Below are 21,098 nucleotides of genomic sequence, written 5' to 3'. Positions count from 1 at the left end.
GAAATATATTCTTTGTCTGCCGACCGGCGAGTTTCGGGTTTCAGCAAATATCGCGGTAGTTTGCGAGGAGTTCGGTCAGAAATCTTAGGGGCAGCTGTTCACGCGCGTCTAGCGATAATTGCGTCTAATAAGTGGCCTGCACGCGCGACATTGTTGGCGCCATTCGCCATCAGGAGCTTGCGCCGAAATCGGGACCTTTCGTGGGGGCAAACAGCAGAGGCAAGAAGTGCCCGAGAGAATTTTCTGCCTGAAGGTGGAATCAAGTCAGAGACGTATTAGTTTCTGTCGCGAGTCGTGGGATATTGATTAGTCTCTTCCATAACGATTTCTTGGCACGGTGACTGTTATAAATCGCTGCCTCTCGCGTGTCTTTGCCCCTGCAATCAAACTATTCTCGTCTAATCTGTTCTGCAATGATTCCGTGACTCGGAGAACCCTTTACGATGCCCTTCATGTATGCACGACCCTCGGTCCAACGAGCCTCGGTTAAGTCCCTCCCCAAATGATTTGTTCACCTGGCGAACTCATTGAATCGGCTGCCCTTTGCGTGCTCTTGGCCCCTGCTCGTAACTATTTTCGCTTAATCTCTCGCATCGCGATTTCGCCAGCTGGAGAACGCTTTGGACCGGTGCCCTTCGCGTGCTTTTGTCCCACAAACGCGTGACAGCCGCGTACGTTTCTTGGAAACCTGTGGCGCCTCGCGGAAGCCAATCACCTTCGATAACCACAGCCAAGACGAAACGGAGCAGGGTGGTTAATCAGCCATTCCTTTGTCCGACAAATTGGTCGCGGTCGCTTGCGTGTTTACCTTGCGTCGCACCGAATTAAACGGCATGTCCCATGACGGTAATATTTACGAACGCCCAAGCCGCCGCTGTACACACATACGCACCGTCAGCTGCCTGGATTTTTCCCAACGTCGTCCGAAACGACTTCTCGAGATTAGCATTTTCTTTTGCCGCTGCAGCTGGGATAGCTTCGAAACTTACTCCGGCGCGAATAATTAGGCGACTAAATGGACCTCGGAGGCTCGAAGCCCCGATTGTAATGCTCGCTTCGGTGACGCTTCTTGCAATGTATCAGTCTGCAGGGAATTTTAATAGATACAGGTGTTTACGCGAAGCTTCCTCTTTCTTCCGCGGAATCGTGGTACTTTTATTACCGCGCATACTTTCCGCATTCGCCTGACCGTCGTTGCACCTCGCACAATGCGATTTCCTATCATATGACAACGACGTTACAGAGTAGGCTTTCGGGACGCGTTGAATTTTGCCGCGACGCGATTTATCGACACCGTTCGCTGAAATGTTCCCCAGCGGCGTCGTAAACATTTCCAATCATCTTAGCGTGCAATTCATACCGCGTATTGCGTGGCCCCGCGATCGCTTCGGAGTAATAAATACAAACGCGCGGCCCGCGCGTTGATCAGCCGGCGTTCCGCGGGATTATTATCTGCGCCGCGCAGCAACCTATTAACCGGCGATGGACGAGTTAATTCGTCGCGGAACTTTAATGATCACGCTCCCGCGATAGCGCCGCGCCGCGTAAGCGGGCGCTCGCTGCGGCCGGAGCGCGTTAATTCGCCTTTAATCGTTTTTAAATACACCAGGGTCGGCTGCCGTTCGAGGAGTGACCCAGTTAACAGGTTAACGCTTTCATAAGTGTCTCATTTACTCTGGGCACTGTGGAAGCCTCTTTTAATGTTTACGCTGAAGAAAGGAAAAGAGGTCAGAGGGGCACGACGATGGTAATATAATACATGCAACGGAACCACTGTGCCCTCGAGGACAACGTGGCTGAAATTTCGCGACGCGGCACCGGTCCCGGTGGAGAGAAAAAGAAAAGAATGGACCTCTTTTTTCCCGTGGCGTTGCAAAAAGAGGACGGTTTCGGGGACTGCTAGGAAACCGGTATTCGCAGAAGGTCTTTCGCGACGGTACAAAGAGAGGAGAGATCGAGGCTCGATCGCGTCGCGAACGACTCCGATCGTTCTGGGCAAGAAGTTGACTGACTCGCGCGACCGCTCCTCTTTTGTCGACGTTCCGGATCACGTTCGACCGGATTTCTGAAGGATACTGCTCGCTAATGTCGAAGGCTCGGCGAGGTATCGATGGCTACGGCTTATCTTTCAATTCCATTCGCCCTATCAGTTAGCTTATCGTCCTGACGAGCTGCGTCGCCTTACGACGCCAGTGGATCCACTTGTCGGCCACCCCTGTCGCGATAGCTAACCTTATAACGCTAATGCTCGCGGAATTTACAACGATACGCCCTCCGATAGCGCAAGTGCTCTCTCGCATTCTGATCGAATACGGATTCCCTTGAAGCTGCCTCAGCGTTAAGTGTAATTAAAACGCTGGAAATATGGGAATGCGGGTTTAAAGTCTGAATATTGGAACGACTCTTCGCGTTCTTATTCTCCGGCGGTGTAAGTGTTTATTCTGGAGCTAAAAGCCGCGCGAATGAAGAATATACGTCGTCGCGAAGCCACGAGTCCTCGTACGAAGGCAAGAGTCATTGCCGTTCAAGGATCCACCGTCAATTTAACTCTCATAGTCCCGGCGAAGCAAATAATGACAGTAATGCCGGTCACGCTCTGGTCGCCGCCGTGAACCTTCAATCAAAGCAACCAGCATTTTTCGACGGAAATAGCAGCGACTCGGAGCGTCGCTCGCGCCGTCAAAGCGGAGAATCGTTTTCCCTTGTCCTAGCCACTACGTCGGCCCGTAATCAGGACAGGCCAGTGCATCTACCTCTTGAAATAAAATTACCCCAAATTACGGCACACCTACGTAGGCGCATCCTGCTCGCGTCTTTGCCGTCCCACCCGTGGAAATAACGACGTTAAAACTCGCGAGCGGCTCGGCGGTGTCTATGCAAATCGCGTTGCTCTCGGTCGTCCTCGTCGACGGATCTCGGTCAAAGGAAGACAAATATCCCTGCGAAATGCATCGTCCTGCGCCTAAACGCGACCATCTTCGATCCCCAGGAACCTCGTACAGAATCTGTCTCGCGAGGTAAACTCTTTGCCGTCGCGCGGAGGGAGGAAATCAATGGGAACCAGGAGAAGAGTAGATCGCCGTGTCGTCGACCAGGGACGCCAAATCGCGAGGAGATATTCTCCTCGCGTCGACTGCTCCCTTCTCAGCCCGCGGTGACGAGAATGAATTTCGTCGCCCGGGGAATCGCGGGTTAGGTCGGCCAGGAAAATAGCCGTGGAAGAATCTCGGGGTAAATCCATCTCTTTCGGCGGAAACTTGGTTCGGAGGCATCGAGCTGGAAGCCGGCTTAGGCGGCGCGAAGCCGCCAGCTCCGCGAGAAAGCACGTTCTTACTGCGCTACACAAGCGTCCGCGAGTGCCTGTACGTTTTCGTGCATTCTGTGCGCTGCATAGGCTGGCGCATCGCGACGTCTGCTGCGTAAACTTGGATCCACTTGGCGGAGCGAACTAGTCTACGCTGGGTGCAACTGTGTTATTTGGAAGGTGGTTTGTGTTGGGCTGCAACGCGTAGAAAAGGTTGCTTCTTTGCGCTGGAGTAACTTTTTCAATGAAATGTGAGCGGCTGCTTGCGCGAGCCATATATGGCCGACATAGTTAGATACTTGTATGGTTCTTGGCTTGGGTTCATTCCGGAGCAGGCAATGTCCGGTGATCTGGGTTGATAGGCACCTTTACTCGGCCTTCGAGAAGATAAAAGGAGAAGATTTATGCACACTCGTAAATGTTAGCATGCGATTAGTCTATCGTTGTTTCTGTTCTATTGATAGAAACATCTGTTTCAACAAATGCATGCAAGGTAGTGCTCCGTCTACTGTAAATCGAGACACCGTAGATTAGTCGTTGATTCGCACACACACACAAACGCTAGAGAATGGGCTGTAAATAGACGTTTCTACCTTGCATTACTACCCAATACTATGAACCATTCACGTCGAATCAGTCAAGAAGCGACGTCATAGTTCGCGGGTTGGTTGAAACTTCTAGCATCTATCGATTGATCTAGAGAGGGAACAATGGATGTAGGATGAACTACGATGGAACAAAGTTGCCCTCCGTTTCGAGATATTGCAGGGAGGGAAAGAATGGTGAAAGGGGCGATCTACCGTTTGCCAGGCGACTGCTCTAACTAATTGAGCTATCTAGGTCAATTAGCTGTCCATCTCCCTAAGACCGATATTCCAGATAGCTGTCGCCTGTAAGGGTCATTCCACGGCTTCAATTTCCAGGCGATTCCGCTTAATTGACTTTGAGTTAGGTGCACAAATAATGGGCGGAGCACGTCACCTGAAACGACTCGATCCAATCGGCAGAAAAATTATCCTCGATTGTACTCCACGCTTAAATTCCTGGACCTAAACATAAGTAATCACTGTAGCATCATGTTTTAATACCGCGCCTCATTAATCACACTCGCGCACTTTCTCCCGATTAATACGAGTCCCCCACTGCACCAGTTGCACCGCAAGCGAGCCCACGCCCTCGCTATTATCGTTCGACTTGATCGAACGACACTTTCCCCCGAAAAAGAGAGAAAAAAAAAACGCTATTTCGACTCGCGCCAAGTACTTTCTACCCTCTTCTCTCTTTCCTCCCGCGCGCACGATAAATTTCGAGGTAGAAGGACAGAGCTGGAGTAACGAGCGCTGCTGCACTCGTTAAATATATCGCGCTCGGGTTCGGCACGGCACGAAACAAGCACAAGTGGTATCGATTACCCCTGTGCATGGATATAGGTGGAGACCCGACATAACGAGCCAGCGGGCGATGCAAGCTGTTGCATCCCGGCTGCATCCGCGAGCGGTGCAGCTGGCCGTGAGCCTGCGTACGTAGGTACACGTGGGACACTGTCAAGGCACGCCTCGTCGCGTCGGGATTCCAGTCAATGTCGATACGTAATCGATTCATAAATTACGGCTTCCCGAAGGCGAGACAAAGTTAGCAGTTTCGCCGCTCCGTTCAGCCGATTGACTACGCAATCGCGTCCTAGACGAAGGAATAATCGAGGAGCGCGCTAAGTCGCTGCATTTCATTCGAACGATCGTTCCCGGCGTATCGGTCAGCCGCGCGTTTCGTCGAAATCTCGCGCGGCAACTTTCCTCGGCCGCGTTTTCTCTTTTTCGCGGGAGAAACGTTTATTTGCCGTCCGAATACCGTATCTGTTTGGCCCCTCTGCTCGGTAACTGTAGAATGGTAAGAAAGGAGGGGGCGTTGTGTGCACAGAAGGGTGGATTATATCCGTGATTAATCGCTTTTCACTTGTGCAAATTGTCTTTAATTATTCAATGGGGCGCGGTCTTTTTGAATGGCAGAGAAAGATAGCACAGTTACTCAGGCATTTGGAAAATTAGATTCATGCAGGAGGGGGCCTGCTCTTTTGGGCAAACACAGTGACCGTTGTTATCGGGGAATATCGTGATAATTCGGTCTGGAAACCTCGATGCAACTCCCTTTTGCCCCGACCTCGCGCTCTCTCGACAGAGTCCCCTCTGTTTCGCGCCGTTGGAAAGCAGTTTCGCAAAATGGGAACGCGCGGAACGAGAATTCAGGGCGAGAGTGCCTCCTCTACCTCTGTCTAGTGACTCTTGTGCACACACGTGACTTCGAACAGTGATATGCAGGCTGCGGGATCGCCGAACGGTGGCACACAGTAGTTTCGAAACTCCTTCGAACTTGCCCGCGACGGAAGTGCCAGTCTCAGGCGATCGGTAACACCGCGGCGATACTTGACTTTACGAGCAACTTTGCATAGCATTAACGCTCGCGTTTACACAGCTGCTTTCACGCAGCTGCTTTCCCCCGTTCGTCCTCTCGGCGAACGTCGCGGGGCTCCGGCTCCTCGGCGTTCCCCCACGCAGTCGCTTCGTTTATTAAGTTTAATTGCGCCTCGTGCAATGACTCCGCGACGCCGCCGTTGGAATCCTCTTTTTGCCGCGACGACGCTTGCCGCTCCACTGCCGCATCAATTTGTCTTCGTTGAAACGCATTCGCACTCGCATCCCTTCCAATTCGTTCCGGTCACGGTGCCGGGCTCTCTGTCCGCCGCCCTGCGGGAAAAAGAAATACCCCCAGGATTATGCAAAGATCGTGCTGCTTTGGGTCGTTGAATCCTTCCTCGCGTTCCCCGCGATGTTTATCCTGCGCAGGAAGAACGCCAGTGGCTGTGTGAAATCTCGCGAACAAATGCTCCCGAATAGAATACTCCGAATACCAATCTACTTTACTCCTTTCGCTTAATTCCGTTGTTTGCCGGGCTCTCGCATCTACGTTCCTCCATTTAATTTCACTCGGGCTTTTCCGCGAAATAATTCCATAATCCGCTTCATTCCCGGCTGATAGATCGCGGAGAAAGCATGGGGGAGGTGGTTTTTTTCTTCCTGGATGGGTTCATTTCGCGACGTCGGGGGATCCTCGGCACGGAAGAGCCGGGAGTCCCGAGGCAGCCTGAAAAGGGGTAATATCGGGCAGATTTCGGCTGGCGCTACCCTATAAAACCTATACTTCTTTCGGCGAGGGTCGTGTATCAACACGTGGGTACTTATCGGCGTCGAGTTCTGCTTGCTATCGGCGGTCTTTGGAATACCGAAATGAAGTCTCGGAGCTGGGGCGTACAGCAGCGAGCCAAATGTAGTTCCCGTTATTGCGGTGGATTTCGGTGCGACCGAGTTCCTTGTAAAAACGTCCGAGTTCGTCGAATCGGATCGTTAAACGTTGCACCCTGGAAACTTCGATTCTTGCATTTTTAAGAGCTCGCTTGTTTTATTAATTATTGTAACTGGACGTTCTTTACCAATCGAGGTTTAAACGTTTTCCTCTCGGAGCATTCGATAACTGTTTCCATCTTGGTACCTGCTAAAGTTACAGCGCGAGGTCCTGTGATAGTGAATATTGCTTCGATTGAAACTTCCAGCGGCACGAAGCTGAATTGAATCGATGTAAAAGTTTCCCGTATTATCGATGCTTCTCGTGCAAAAGTTCCAGCGGAGCTGCCTGCGCTTTTCCAGCTACTAATGTTCTTTAATGAGCTGACATTCATACATCTTTGAGCCCCCTGCATCGAAGAGAGCATAAAGCGCGTGCCTCGGAGGCGCTCCTTCAACTGCATGGAAATTCTCGTTCGTAAACCATTTCGCTGAACTCTGATATGTTTTGCCCGGCTTCCCCCGGTTTCGAATATATCCCGATGTCAATGGAAGCTGGACCGTCTCGTATTTCGCGAGCCCTTGCGCTCTGAATTGTTAACGATTCTTGCCCGCTTTACCCGCCTGCTTGCCCGTTTTCCCGAAACCGAGGCGAAAGATGCGCTCGTCGGCGATTCGCGGTGTAAAAGGAGCATCAAAACGCTGCCGCGCTCAAGCTGTTCCGCTGGCATCGAAAAGAGCGCGCGAGAAATGTGGGACAAAGCGATAAAATAAATCATTCCCTCGAGCAGGGTGAGAGACACGGGAGAAAAAGCGACGGGAGATATAAAAGCGGCGAAACAGCGAGCTCGCGGCCGAAGATCGCCGATACATAACACTTTTTTTTACAACTCTTTTCGCACAACCCCGTATCGATCTCTCAGCTCCCCGTAGTCGGCGAAGATGCGTGCGCGGGGCTCGATGAAAAATGCATAGAGCGGCGGAGATTCTCAAAAGCAAATGGAACGCGCGAAATGGTTGGCCCCGCGATGCTTCTCCAACTTTCATCGTCGCTCCTTTCTCCACGTGTCAAGGTTGCGCCCGGCACTTTGCGAAAAAATGCACTTTCATGCTCCTTGCGCCGATTGGAATTCACTGAATAATTGATGCGGCCGTTTCGTGCACGATATGCAATTCCAAGGGCGCCGGGGCTCGGAAAAATTCAGCGATCTTCCGTCTATCGAGAATGCGCCTCGCGTAGACTGTTTTTTTTTCAACCGCGGAGGGCGGAGCGGAGGAAAGTTAATGCGTCGTTATTGCTCTCTATCGATCCTGCTTCCTCTTGCGCCCGGTAATAACGTAATTTGCGGCGACGAAAGTGCATCGTGGTACTTGACGTGTACACGGCCTCTCGCTTTTGATGCAATTGGACGTTGCATCGGACGACCGTGATTTTGTGGCCAGCCCTTCTAGTGGCGTTACGCGTCAGGGATACGCGTCTTTCAACACCCCAGGCAAGAAAATTCACGGGACCTGAGCTTTCGGGAGACGGCAGGATTTTTCACGCGAAAGGATTAAGCAATGACAATACTTTCCGGATGCATTTGCGCCGGAGAATGCAGGCAGGTCCAGAACTATCTGTCGCCTACCACGAACACGTATATACGATCGTCCAGAGCGCGAGATTACGTTCACAGACAAGTAAGCGTGGGTGTGTCGTTCGTCTGGAGCGCGGAGGTCCGTTCGGCCCTTATCAGCGTCATGCACACGCTTGTCTACACGTGCTGGCTCGGTGATAAGCGTCACAAAACGTCACTGTTCCTCCCCGTGAAGCGTAGGAGAGGCTTTGGTTCGTCTAATCACCGGGAACACGGGGAATCTCTCGTCAGTGTCCTTACCACCTGGGTGCTCTTGACGCTGAAGATGTTCGCCGTTGACGGAACAAGACTTTACGATTACGACGTCATTGTTCGCGTTCAGAATAGACCTGCATATCTGGTCCACGGAAATCGCGGGAATTTAGCGGCACAGTTATGACAATTTAAAGGCGAATTAGAGAATTAGAGAATCTTCCCTTTCCAACTTCACCGCAATTAACAATACGTTATTCTTGGTCAGACATACCGGATACCTTCGCTTTACAGACACGTGAAATTGTTGCTCCTTTAGCCCCACGGCTGCAACAACTGCCCCTATACCCTCGATCCCAGTGTTGACTCGACAAAACACTTTAGGCGGCTAATTCGCCAGCATTGTTGCTCAGCCAACAATGCAACCGTTCCCTTCGCCGTGCCAGTAACTGTGCACGGGTTAATGCCGATGCACGAGTCGCCGGTTAACAACCACTGGCCAAGTAGTAACTGCTGCTCGTGAATTTCACCGCGATACCGTCATCTCGCAGTTCCCAGTTCCGATGCGAGAGTTCCGGGCTACTCGTGCGGTCGCCGCGCAAACAGAACTCTCCCTGAACGGACCCTCCTCCCTGTATTTATCTGGTTGAACGCGCGCCCCGAGGCTCCGTCCGTCGTTTTTCCTAAATCACGAACAGCAGTGAAACGTTAATATTTTTCCCGTGGGAGACCGAGTCTTCAGCGGCTTGCTAGCTGATTCCCTTTGACAAGTATCGTGCCTTGTGCTTTGAGTAACTCAGCTTCTCTTTGCAGAATTTATTAACCAGTAGTTTAAACTTTACTGACTCTTTGGGTAAAGAAAAAGGCTACAGTATGCTGGCCGATACTTGGCAAAGTGAATCAGGCAGCACGGAAATGGGAAGCACTTTTCAAGGGAGATCGGCAGGTGGATATTTTCCAAACAGCGCGGTGCATTCTTCTCTCCGCGCTGAATGGGGAACGATTTTCCTCTTGACCACGCGAGATCGTTTCGCATACGAAGCAGCCAGGTTATTTTCGCGCGAGCATCGATGCTGATAGCGTACACGTATCGATCGACGCGTTTCCTTGATGCTGAGCTATTTCGCTTTAACGCCTCCATCGATCCAGCCGCCCTGTCTGGACTGCATTCTTCGAATCGGCTGGCTGAACTATCGAGCCACTGAAACTTTCATTCGCCAATTCGCGAGCGAAATCCGCTGAATGCTGTGCCTACAGGCGCTGCGTCCGAACAGATTCTTCCCACGGCATCGAAATCTTCTTTGGATCGCGCTGATTACGCACCAATTGACTTTGACGTGCACGAAACAAGGTACAAGGGTTGAAGATCGTTCGCAGCGCACGAATTTGCTCAAAAGTTGAGCATTATGGGCTCTGAAGATTCACAGTTTCTTGAAGGCAGCATGGTGCTATTGAAATGTCTTTAAATAGAGTGGAACGCAATTTCGGTTATGGAAGCATGAGAGAAAAGCGTGGGAAATTTACGCGATGTCAAAAGGACTAGAAGATAGGAAAAGTGATCTCGTCGCTGTACGCATAGAGAGGATTTTAAATTCAACATTGCACACCATCATCCCTCCATCATTTTCTCCGAAACTCTTGGGAAGCAAGAATAACCCTTTAAAGCGACTAAGCCCGGAACAGTTTGCACCCCATTAAAAGTTAATTCAGATGATCATAATAATGCCAGACATATTTCTCACGCGACCCGGAGGTAGTGCCTTACCTTCTAAACAAATGAACACTGAGCTTTCAAGCGAAACCTCGATCCCTTTCTTCGAGCATTAATTTGCTAGGGGATTCCAAAAATCGACAAAGCCTGCGCTATAGAAGATTGCTTTCCCATTGCGGTTTGCCCTGTGAAAGGAACAATCACGCCTCCGATTCTGGATACCTATTTGAAGTCGCGGCCGTCGCAGGTGCGACCTGGCCGATCGCGTTTACAGCCAGGTGCGTTTCGTTGGCGGCAGCGCTTTCCGCGTACTGCATCCATTCACCGGGCCCGTAAGACGTTTGCGTCTGACGGCTCATTCACGTGTGTGAGATGAATGAGCGTAACGGTGCGCGTGGCCATTTTCGTTGCAGGGTGTTCCTTTGCATACGCCGACGCACGCGTGTCACCCAGCCCAGGGCCTGTGCACTTTCGATTTCTTGCGCTTCTTAAATTCTCCGCTCAACTGCACCCAGTACCTTGTACTTTAATTGGAGAAACGGTCGCGTGAACGGGGCACAATTAAAACACCCCCTTGTCCCTGGAATAATTATCGCATCGCTGCCGGGCTTCGGTATTTCATTTACACCGGCGTCCCTATTCGAATACTTGCTGAACGATTCTGACGTTCGAAGCGCGCCGAGTACGGAACGTCAGAAAACAGAGGAGTCCCCTGCTTGTTCCTCTCCACGAATTTGTTTAAACACCGTCTGCAGCCCGCGACTGGAATATTGCTTCGCGGCCCTTTACCATTCGCCGCGTAATAAAACTTTCGGTGCTGGTTCTCCAGCGTCGCGTAGCAAACGGGGAAAGTTTCCTTGGCATCGCGGGGGCGACGTCGCGAGAACTTTAGAGGCCGCGTTACGTTCCGGGCCCGGTGCCCGTCCCGCTGCGCCGTGTCTCGCGGGCCTGCAGCTCCCGGCGATGTAATCTCGTAAATGGACGGGTTACAACGAGCCGACAAATTTTACGGGGCGATGTTTAAGACCGTCCGTTACGTCTTTTCGTGATGGAAAAATCGATGCGCCTGCCGCATTCCTCGGCATTTACATTAAACCCACTCCCACCGTCTCGTGGCTCTCGCGACGTGACTCCCGCCGCTCGATCACGGGAAGACACCTTCGTTTCGATGCACGATGAATCATCGAAGCGAAAATGCCATGTATCGAGGACCATTAAATGGGTATTATATTCATGAGGAGCCATGCAACCGGCAATCAAGCTGCACCGCCGTGCGGGGGATTAGAAATTCCGCTTCTAAAGGGCCGCTGCCAGATCGACTAATCTCTGTATCGTGTGCTCGAGTTTTATTCGAGCGGTGCGATGGCAATCTGCGGATACCTATGGCGAGGGTGATGGAAAATTTGTAGGGCAAGTAGCTGGCTGTTGACTGGATGGATGATAGATGCTCGTATAATCAGCATAGATTCAATCTCATTAGATTCCTAGATAGCGGAGCCTGTTGAAGATTGAGGAAACATTTAAATTTCGAGCTTTTCAGCATTCCGTCGGCGAATGCATCTCTCGGAGGATCGGATTGCCAGACCACTATTCAGCTGCGTAAAACCCGAATTCCACCGAATGGCACGCGTGACACGTTCAATGAACGAAATGTTTGTAATTTCTGCCATGGAATTACCCCGTCAAACGTACACCAGCCGCGTCACCCGCCGGAGCAAACCGCGAGATTAGAATCGCGAATTTAATTAGGATCGAACCGCAGTTGCAGCCATCAATTGGACGACCGCATCTCCCGAGGTAATTCGTTTTTCATCGAAACTCAATTTACCAACATATTCACGCCCACCGCGGTTATCACGGTCGGGAGCGCGGTATCGATTCAGCGAAACGTTTCGTGGATCGAATTGCGCGGGCGACGGTGGCGGAGGCATCGTCGAAGTTTACAATTGTAATCATCGACGATCATGATCGGGCAGAGGGGCGCGCGTGAATTGCATCGACGAGATATCGCGAGCACAGTGGCTTGCTCGATTAATAAACCCTCGGGGACGTTTAAAACCTTGGATGAAACTCCCAGGAGGGGAAGCACAAACAGGGGTCGGGATGAACAGAAAATTCAGAGTTTTCGTTAAAGCTCTCGCGCGCAGAGCTCCGCGCGGGCTTGGAATTGCGTGCAGATGATTTCATCCATTTTACGTGACTTTGCATACTCCCAAGGCCGACGAGAACACTCCAGTCGCGCCTGGAAAGCGGCTCGCGACTGGGTACGCTCAGGTCGTGCGCGAACTTGCCATCGAAAAGGAGAGTGCAGTGATATCTTATCGTTGCACCGGCTGGTTGATTGAGTTTCTTTATTGATATCGTGTTCCCGATATATCCAACTCGTCTGTGACGAATTGTAACTGCACAGTACGAGCACACCAGCCCGTACAGTGGATGCAAGTGGGCAGAGACGCGCGCGATTTCATTGGTCATTTTAAATAGACCAGAGAGTTTAAGCGAGCCTGTGTCGAGTGTATGTGCGTATATCAGAGAACGAGCAGGGAGAGAGAGAATCGCGGGGAAGAATTTAATAAATTTTGTGCGGGTTCCGAGGGTTGTGAGCAACGGGAGGCAAGAGTTGCGAGATTAAATTACCCTCGCCCCTATAAAAGACCTGCAATTGAAACGGTTACCATCCCACGGTTAATCGCGTTTACTTTGTAACGTAGCTCTCCGCAACAGCGTAGATCCGTTTCGATTAAATGAGTTCTAGCTTGAGAAAGAAATCCCCCGCGATTTGCGAATTGCGAGTTAATAAAACGCATATGGGAGAAAGGGTCGGTGTTTCTTGGTTCGTGAGAGGCCCGTTTGTTACACAGTCGCACGTCCCGTGGATTTTCCGCCGCGCCTACCAAAACGAGTGCAAAAACACGGTGAAAGGTTAAGTAACAAATTCCCGTAGCTACCGTTTCCCGTAATTGGCCATCAATCTGAATTAATCTGGAACCACGAGTTCCTCAGCGCTGGAATAATCGCGGCGCTGTCCTCGAGCTATTCATCAGGCTGCATAACTCGCGTAGCCGCTTGTCGACGCGTTCCATCGAAGCGAATCGACAATCGCGGCATGATACCGTCCAGCGGAATTAATCTCTCGACATCTCTTGATCGGCTTTGGACGAGTTTTCCTTGGCCATTCCAATCCGAGTGGCAATTAATAAAGGGAAGAGCGCGCCGCGTTGTAACGCTACGCCAGCGGGACGACGCTTCTTCATCTCAGGGTTTCCAGGTGATCCCAACGGTCTACCTAAATAAATTTGGAAGAATTCCGCTGGACGCGTTGGAAAGTTCCCCCGATAATCGACTCCATTTACGTGCCCCTGGTATTTCGACCTCAGTCTTTCTTAATCGCCCCAACGTCGATCTTTCCCCACATAAATCTCCTCCTGTGCTCCACGGAACCGATTCCCAGCTCGATTTCCCTCGCCGTTCAGCCTGGCCAGCCATTTCCAGCGCCATTATTCGCCGGCACGATCGAAAACGCAGGATCACCCGATAACAATCGGAAAAGTCATCGGGATCGCTTCGGGGGCGACGATGAATCGCTGCTGTTTCTCACCCTCGCCTCGCCGTGGCAATCCATCATCGACCAGTAACGAACTGGGTTAATAATGGTGTAAGCGTGCCGTTGCGTAAAAGCGAGCCGGGGAAAGCGAACCATTAGCAAATTGAACGCGATATGCAATTACACCGGTCGCTAACGCCGAGCATCGAGTTCTCGCCGGCGATGTTTACGTTCGGGCGACGTGAACTCGACGCGAATCCCGCTGGGATACGCGAAAGTTCGCCGCGTTGTTATCGACCTGCGCCGCGTATTTAATTTTCCGGGTGTTGTCCTTTGTAATCGCCGACGCAGGGGCCACGGAGTATCGGAATCTGGGGGAAGATCTCGTGCCGGTAACACGAAACGTGCTGCGCGAAAAAAGTACCGAACTGTGAGATTGAATTCGGGGAAGGTTGGAATCTATGCAGTTCCAGATCTCGTCGATACTTTGACGAGAGACCTCGAACTGTGAAAGCGCTTCCAACCGAATATTCTCTATGATATTTAATGTTTCTTTCATGAGCCCACGATCTTGGCCCATCGTGTGATTCAAGGGGTATCCTGGATGCGATGGATTTCAGGGAGAAGTAGATACAGACGGTCCGATTTCGAGCGGAGAAAAATATTTGGGGGATCGGGTAACGATCCCGCCTCTCGAGTGGCGTTGAATTACAAAGTAGATAGGGTCGGTTCTCGCTCAGACCTCGCTCCGCTCGGAATATTCATTGCGCCAGCTCGATACAGACACTATTTTCATTAACAGAGTTGCCGATTTAAGGTCGATTTATATTATCCGTTCAGACACGGAACGTTTCGCGTTCAGGCAAATATTGTTGTGGGTTAATGGATACCAGTGTTTATTACGCAGCGTTGCGATCAGTACAACACGTTACGCTTCGCCCATACGACGATCGACATTCTCCAAAAGAATGTTTTGACTGAAACGATACGTGACTGAAGTTGTCGGAACGTGTTTGCACGGAGACTCGTATGATATGTACAGTGGCTCGCATTAATATTCGGACAGTTTTCAACATCGCGTAACTTTTTTAGAATTGGTCCAAACAACTTGAGTTTTTTTGAGAAGCTAGAAGGATTAGTTTGCTAACTGACGCGTTTCGTCGTTTTGAGAAAAAATGTATTTGGTTGGGATAGCGAAAAGAATAGTAAAGGTCGATTTTTAAACTTTTTTTGTGAGCTTGTAATGAAAATTAAAAAAAAACCGTTTGTAGATTACAGTAATACGTGCCTAAAATTTCATCAAAATCGGTTAACGTTGCTCCGTGCTACAAACGTTTAAAGATCGCAGAATAAGGTCGAGAATCGCGAAAATTCCTGAAATCAGCGATTGTTGACCTTATTCTGCGATCTTTAAACGTTTGTAGCTCGGAGCAACTTTAACCGATTTTGATGAAATTTCAGGCACGTATACAACTTACTGCAATCTACAAACGGTTTTTTTTAATTTTCATTACAAGCTCACAAAAAAAGTTTAAAAATCGACCTTTACTATTCTTCTCGCTATTCCAACCAAAAACATTTTTTTTCAAAACGACGAAACGCGTCAGTTAGCAAACTAATCCTTCCAGCTTCTCAAAAAAACTCAAGTTGTTTGGACCGATTCTAAAAAAGTTATGCGATTTTAAAAAGTGTCCGAATATTAATGCGAGCCACTGTATTTAGTTCAGGCAGAATCTGAAACGATGACCCCTATGCGAAAGATATATTATTCTGACGCCTGTCGCCTGTCGTTGCCGAATGTGAACTGATGGTATAAACACTACATCGTTGTTGTCTGGACCGAAACGTTCCGTGTCTGAACGGATAATATAAATCGACATTTACAAGGAAGTTACGTCTCGAATCGAGGCAGAACGTTTAGCTCACGTGCGACGAATATCTCTGTACGTTCCTTCGATTTTAAGCAACTTCGTGTCTTCCCGATAGCTGCTCCGTTATTCCCATCGTTTCTTCTTTCTCTGATGTCCAACGAGTACAAGTTGCAACGCTCACGTAACGGGGGCGGTCAGTGGAATTCGAATGAGCCCCAGTCGATCGCTCGGCTTCATCCTGCAAAGTGCAGTGTCAATTCGTTAAACAAGTAGCCGGGGAGGATCATTTTTCATTGGGAACGGACTGTCGGTGGCGAGCAATGGCTGGCACTTCTCCGTGCCGCGAGGGAGGCACGGCGAAATTTCACAGCCGTCCCCTCTTCGTGTCCATCCACGCAGTATCGATGTGTCGACAGTCCTGCATGCAATTTGGAATATTATTCGGGCCATTAGCCGCGATACCGTTCAGGATAAGCGTCCCAAGCCGATCGTATCAATGACAAATTGTTTCTGTGCGAACGAAAAAGAACAGTCTGCCGGAAAATCGTCGGGCACCGCAGCGTAAAGTAATCGGGATAATCCTTCCGCCGCTGTTAATAGCGCTTTCACGCGAGCAGATGTTGAATTACCGCGGCAATTCCAGCGAAAATTTTAAAACGGAGCACGGCGACGATTAAGTCGTACCTCTCCGTCGCGTGTGCCATTGATTTAAGAACGTTAACGACGAGCAACAGTCGCGGCACGAGGACCGGCTGAACTTGGCAGGCGGAGCTCGAAACGCGGACATTTCAGAGGATATTATATCTCGCGTGACACGAATGTACGATTCTGAAGAAAAAAACAGAAAGGGTCGCTCTAATCGCGATACGCGCAGCCTAGTTCGCGGCACAAAGAAGCCACTGGCATAATGCACGATGGCCACGCTGAAAGGGACACGGTGTGTCGTCGAGGAAGGAAAAAATCGCTGCGCGCTCCTCGGGCGGAGCTTGAATTTTGCAACGAAGCCCGCGGGCCGAGAGCGTGTTAATGTACCGAGGTAGAAAGGGAGCGGGCGTGGGGGTGGAGAGTCAGCGTATTACCCGCGGCGTATTACCCACAATGCAGTTAGAATCTATACGCAGACCACGGTGACCACAATGGGTCAGTGACGGCGTCTACGTGCCACGGTGCCCCGGGAATAACCAGGGAAACGAGCAATTACCACTGGCAACGGGTGGGGGGTCTGCGAGAATTTATGAGCCGATCCCTTGAGCAACCCTTCGGACGTTATCCACCCTCGTGGAATTACCTGGCAAAGTAAATGCGCCCCGATCCCCCTTGCCTGCCTCTTTTCGTATGATATACATCGACAGCGCGAGGTCGTTTCAGGCAAATTGCTCCATCGACTATTTTTCACCGCCCGTGAAGCTACCCTTTGTCGTCACGGACTTATACGCCTCTATCGCTTAAGTTGGTATTCGTTTGGAAGCACCGGGGAAAAAGCTCCATCGTGCTTGCTCGAAGCATCCCCCGCCTGTTTTAATGAGCCATTTCTCAGCTAGAAATTTCCTCCGTCTGTTTAAAAAGGATTACCGGAGAATCCACTCGTTTTACCTGCTTCTTCGCTTACCAGATACCGCTGAAACCACTTTTGGATTCGTCGAATGGCCCGGTATAACTACCATTTTCCTCCGCGGTGGTGATTTTCACGAAAATCTGTAGCGACCCGGGGCAAATATTTTCGCCCGGCCACGGTCTCGCGCATGGTAACAGATTTTTCTCGTTCTCCTCGGCCGTGCACAGTCGGGTGGCGGGCGCGTATCGCGTGGGAGGCGTATGAAACGGAAGCGGAAAAAAGTGCATCGCTAGTTGGACGGGTCGGGGGAGCGGTGACAGATATTTCGGGGGCGCAGATTGGCGGCCGATGGCTTTGTTGACCAGAGTTTTGTTAAACTCTGCCGGGCCGCGCAAACATTTCTCGCGTTTGCACACCGCCGACTGCAGCGGCCGGGAACTTGGAGCAATCGTCGCTTTTTGGGCGGTGCGTGCGTGCGCCCGTGATTCGAAAATGAGCTCGATTGTACGTCGCGATGACAAAGCGGAAAACACGGCACGTTTGCAAGGGCGAAAACAAGATTGACGGGACGGAGCACCGGTATTTTCGCTGATATCCGCTATCTGTGCGAGCCGGTTGATTGGAAGCGTGACGAATTGATCATTCATAAGAAAATGATTCTTTCGAATCAGCCTGCCTCGCATCGGAATAAGCATGCACGTTCTAACGATTAGTTTCTCGGTATTGCTGAGGTATATGCGATAATCCTGTGTTCAACCTTTGAGTTGGAGTTAGTCGAGGGTCATTCGGGGAAATGTAACGCGATATCTCGCAAGCATAAGTAGATACAGGGAAAAGGGTAAAACCATATGAAAGTGTAACGAATTCTGTGTATTGACTAATAAGTAGAGATACGTAAGTTTTATAATTGAATGAGAAACGTACAAATACAAAAGTCCCCGAAGCTGAAAATCTGAGCACTGAATTGATTTGTGGCCAATAAAGGAATGTCGAGTATAAAAAGTGACAGAGGAATCAGTGTTCGAACGGAGAACGAGAATACAATTGGAATTAGCAAAGTTGATTTCACAATCTTTGCCTGAGAATATTTTTAATGTTTTTCGTGAATTAAAGGTACAATTGGAATTAGCAAAGATGATTTCACAATCTTTGCGCGAGAACTTTTTTCGTGAATTAAAGGGAATTAGCTTCTTTCATACAGGAGTCATGTTTACGGGGGGGATTGCAAATTACAGAAATTCTTATATCCGACTAGAATATTTGACAATCGCAGCTATCAGCTCGGTTCTCACCGATTACCAGGTCTCACCGCGAGGAGGTTGCTGCGTTTCGAGACCCGTAGGGAGATAGATGGAATCAAAGTTCCATCGATCTCCCTGTACATTAAGCCAACTAAACCAAAGAGATGGATGGAAACAAAGTTCCATCGGTCTCTTTGGTTTAGATGTAGAATCTAGGGAACTGCCAAGCAATCACGCGATTAAAAGAAATTCAGGAAAGAAGGAAAGACTACCGGTGAGCATGAAAGGAGTATAGGGTGGCGCAGTCCCTACCACCCTGCTCTTCGAGTCGAAAGGGAAAAGCGCTCGGCGCCTCCCAGACGATTCCTGTTGCTCCGATGCGACTCGCCAGGAGCAAATACTTGACCTGACTCAAGCCGTCTAACACGGAGATTGGGTAATCGAACCGGGTGACTTACGCAGGCAGTGTACCAAAAGGTACACCCCCTACGCCCGAAACTTTTCCCTTTCGACAAGAACACCAGGGGATGAAACTGATCCACTCATACCGATTCCATGCTCAGTCGCTTGCTCCCGAAAACGGAACCAGCGGCGACCTCCTCATCGGAGATGAGGAGCCAACAAAAGAGCAACAAAGTTGATGATTTAGTGACTACTTCGCAATTTTACATGGGGCCTTAAATACTTCATGCTATAATAAATTAACCTAGGCTTCCTTAGATGTCTTCTTTCACTAACTCTTTTCACTAGTTTTTTTCTAAGAAGTAGGTATCATCTTATTAAGTTTCTTCCCCGCGAAGGGCTGAACCGGAAATGCTGAAACAATCAACTACGTTATATTAGCAATGGTGTGGTCAACCTGGAAGGAAACTGAGAAAAAACTTAATGAATTGGTGCCGATCGGGATAATTTCCACTAATAGCAGAGCACGCACGAGCATGCAAAACCATCACAGAGATACACGAAGAAGAGGATGGAATGACGACACATCGACGAGACGCGCGATAGAGTGACAAAAGTCATACAAAGCCATCGAAGAAATCCATGAAAAGAAATAAATCATGAAAACCCATCGAAGTAATCCATGAAATAGAATAAATCATGTAACCCCATCGTAGAGATACGTACATCAAAGAGAGCAGGGAAAGGAAACACATCAGTGATATGCGTGCCAGGGAAGAAGTCTTGCAAAATCATCGAAGAGATCCATGAAAAGAAATAAATCATGCCAAACCATCGAAGAAATGCACGAAGTAGAATAAATCATGCAAAACCATCGTTGAGATACATGAAGGAGAGCAGGGAATGTAGACCCCCCGAAGAGATGCATGAAAGAGTAACAGAAATCATGAAAACCCATCGAAGAAATGCATGAAATAGGACAGATCATGCAAACCCATCGAAGAAATACACGAAATAGAACGATTCGTTCAAAAATCCTGGAAGGAATGCATGACATCGGACAGATGATGAAAATCAATCGAAGAAAGCAATCAGATAGAGAGGGAAGTCAGTTTTGACTTTGGCAGAATAATAAAATTTTAAATGGCTTAACGAACCCCAAAATTTCATCGGCACCAACCGAATAAGGTAACCCAGGCCAGGGGGGCGAGGGGCCGCAGGAAGAACCAAGGTTGAAACCCTGACCAGGTGTCCAGCATGTCCAGCAAGTCCCAATGGTCCAGGGGGCTCGGGAGCTCCGGGGGTGGAGGAAGGACCAGGGTTGAAACCCTGACCAGGTCTCCAGCATGTCCAGCAAGTCCCAATGGTCCAGCGGGCTCGGGAGCTCCGGGGGTGGAGGAAGGACCAGGTCACCAGCCAGTCCAGGATGTCCAGGAAGTCCAGAAGGTCCAGGTGGCTCGGCAGCTCCGGGGGTGGAGGAAGGACCAGGTCACCAGCCAGTCCAGGATGTCCAGGAAGTCCAGGAAGTCGAGAAGGTCCAGGTGGCTCGGCAGCTCCAGGGTTCGCGGAGGTCCTTCAAGTCCGGAGGACCGACGACGACTGAGTACATGAAGATCTGTGAGCTCCTTATGTAGACTTCGAGGAATGATGTCCCTCGATCAAAACAAGGTCGACGGTTAGTTACAATTACGAAATCCACCGAATTCTTTGGCAAAAATGGATTTTCTGCTAAAATATCCATTCCAGTGGCTATTGCAATGACAAATAATGTTAACAACATTTACACTGACCGCCCAGTATAATTTATTATTAATTATGGTCGATAGAACTCGAGATATCGAGCAATTAGTAACATTTGCTCTTGGATTTGCAAATGATTTTCTACGCCGAATGATTTCTCTTTTATTCTCATTGTCAGTGTTTAATCGTTCGATACATTAATGTTAATGCTTATACATACCCCCCCCCCCCCATAAACATGATTCATGTACGAAAGAAGCTAATTCCCTTTAATTCACGAAAAGTTCTCACGCACAGATTGTGAAATCATCTTTGCTAATTCCAATTGTACCTTTAACCCTTTAATTCACGAAAATGAAATCATCTTTGCGTGAGAACTTTTTTCGTGAATTAAAGGGTTAAAGGTACAATTGGAATTAGCAAAGATGATTTCACAATCTGTGCGTGAGAACTTTTCGTGAATTAAAGGGAATTAGCTTCTTTCGTACATGAATCATGTTTATGGGGGGGGGGGGGGTATGTATAAGCATTAACATTAATGTATCGAACGATTAAACACTGACAAT

The 21,098-nt window shown here is 49.6% G+C and overlaps 1 protein-coding gene across 2 annotated transcripts in view; it reads left to right on the top strand.

The window, feature by feature from the left end:
• The window catches only part of LOC143372090 (RNA binding protein fox-1 homolog 2), a 228,523-nt gene that overhangs the window by 444 nt on the left and 206,981 nt on the right, over nucleotides 1-21,098 (top strand). The gene's annotated exons all lie outside the window — the stretch shown is intronic.

This window comes from Andrena cerasifolii, chromosome 8 (assembly GCF_050908995.1).
Source record: "Andrena cerasifolii isolate SP2316 chromosome 8, iyAndCera1_principal, whole genome shotgun sequence".
Taxonomy (NCBI): Eukaryota; Metazoa; Arthropoda; class Insecta; order Hymenoptera; family Andrenidae; genus Andrena; species Andrena cerasifolii.
This window is presented reverse-complemented; position numbering and strand designations above follow the sequence as displayed.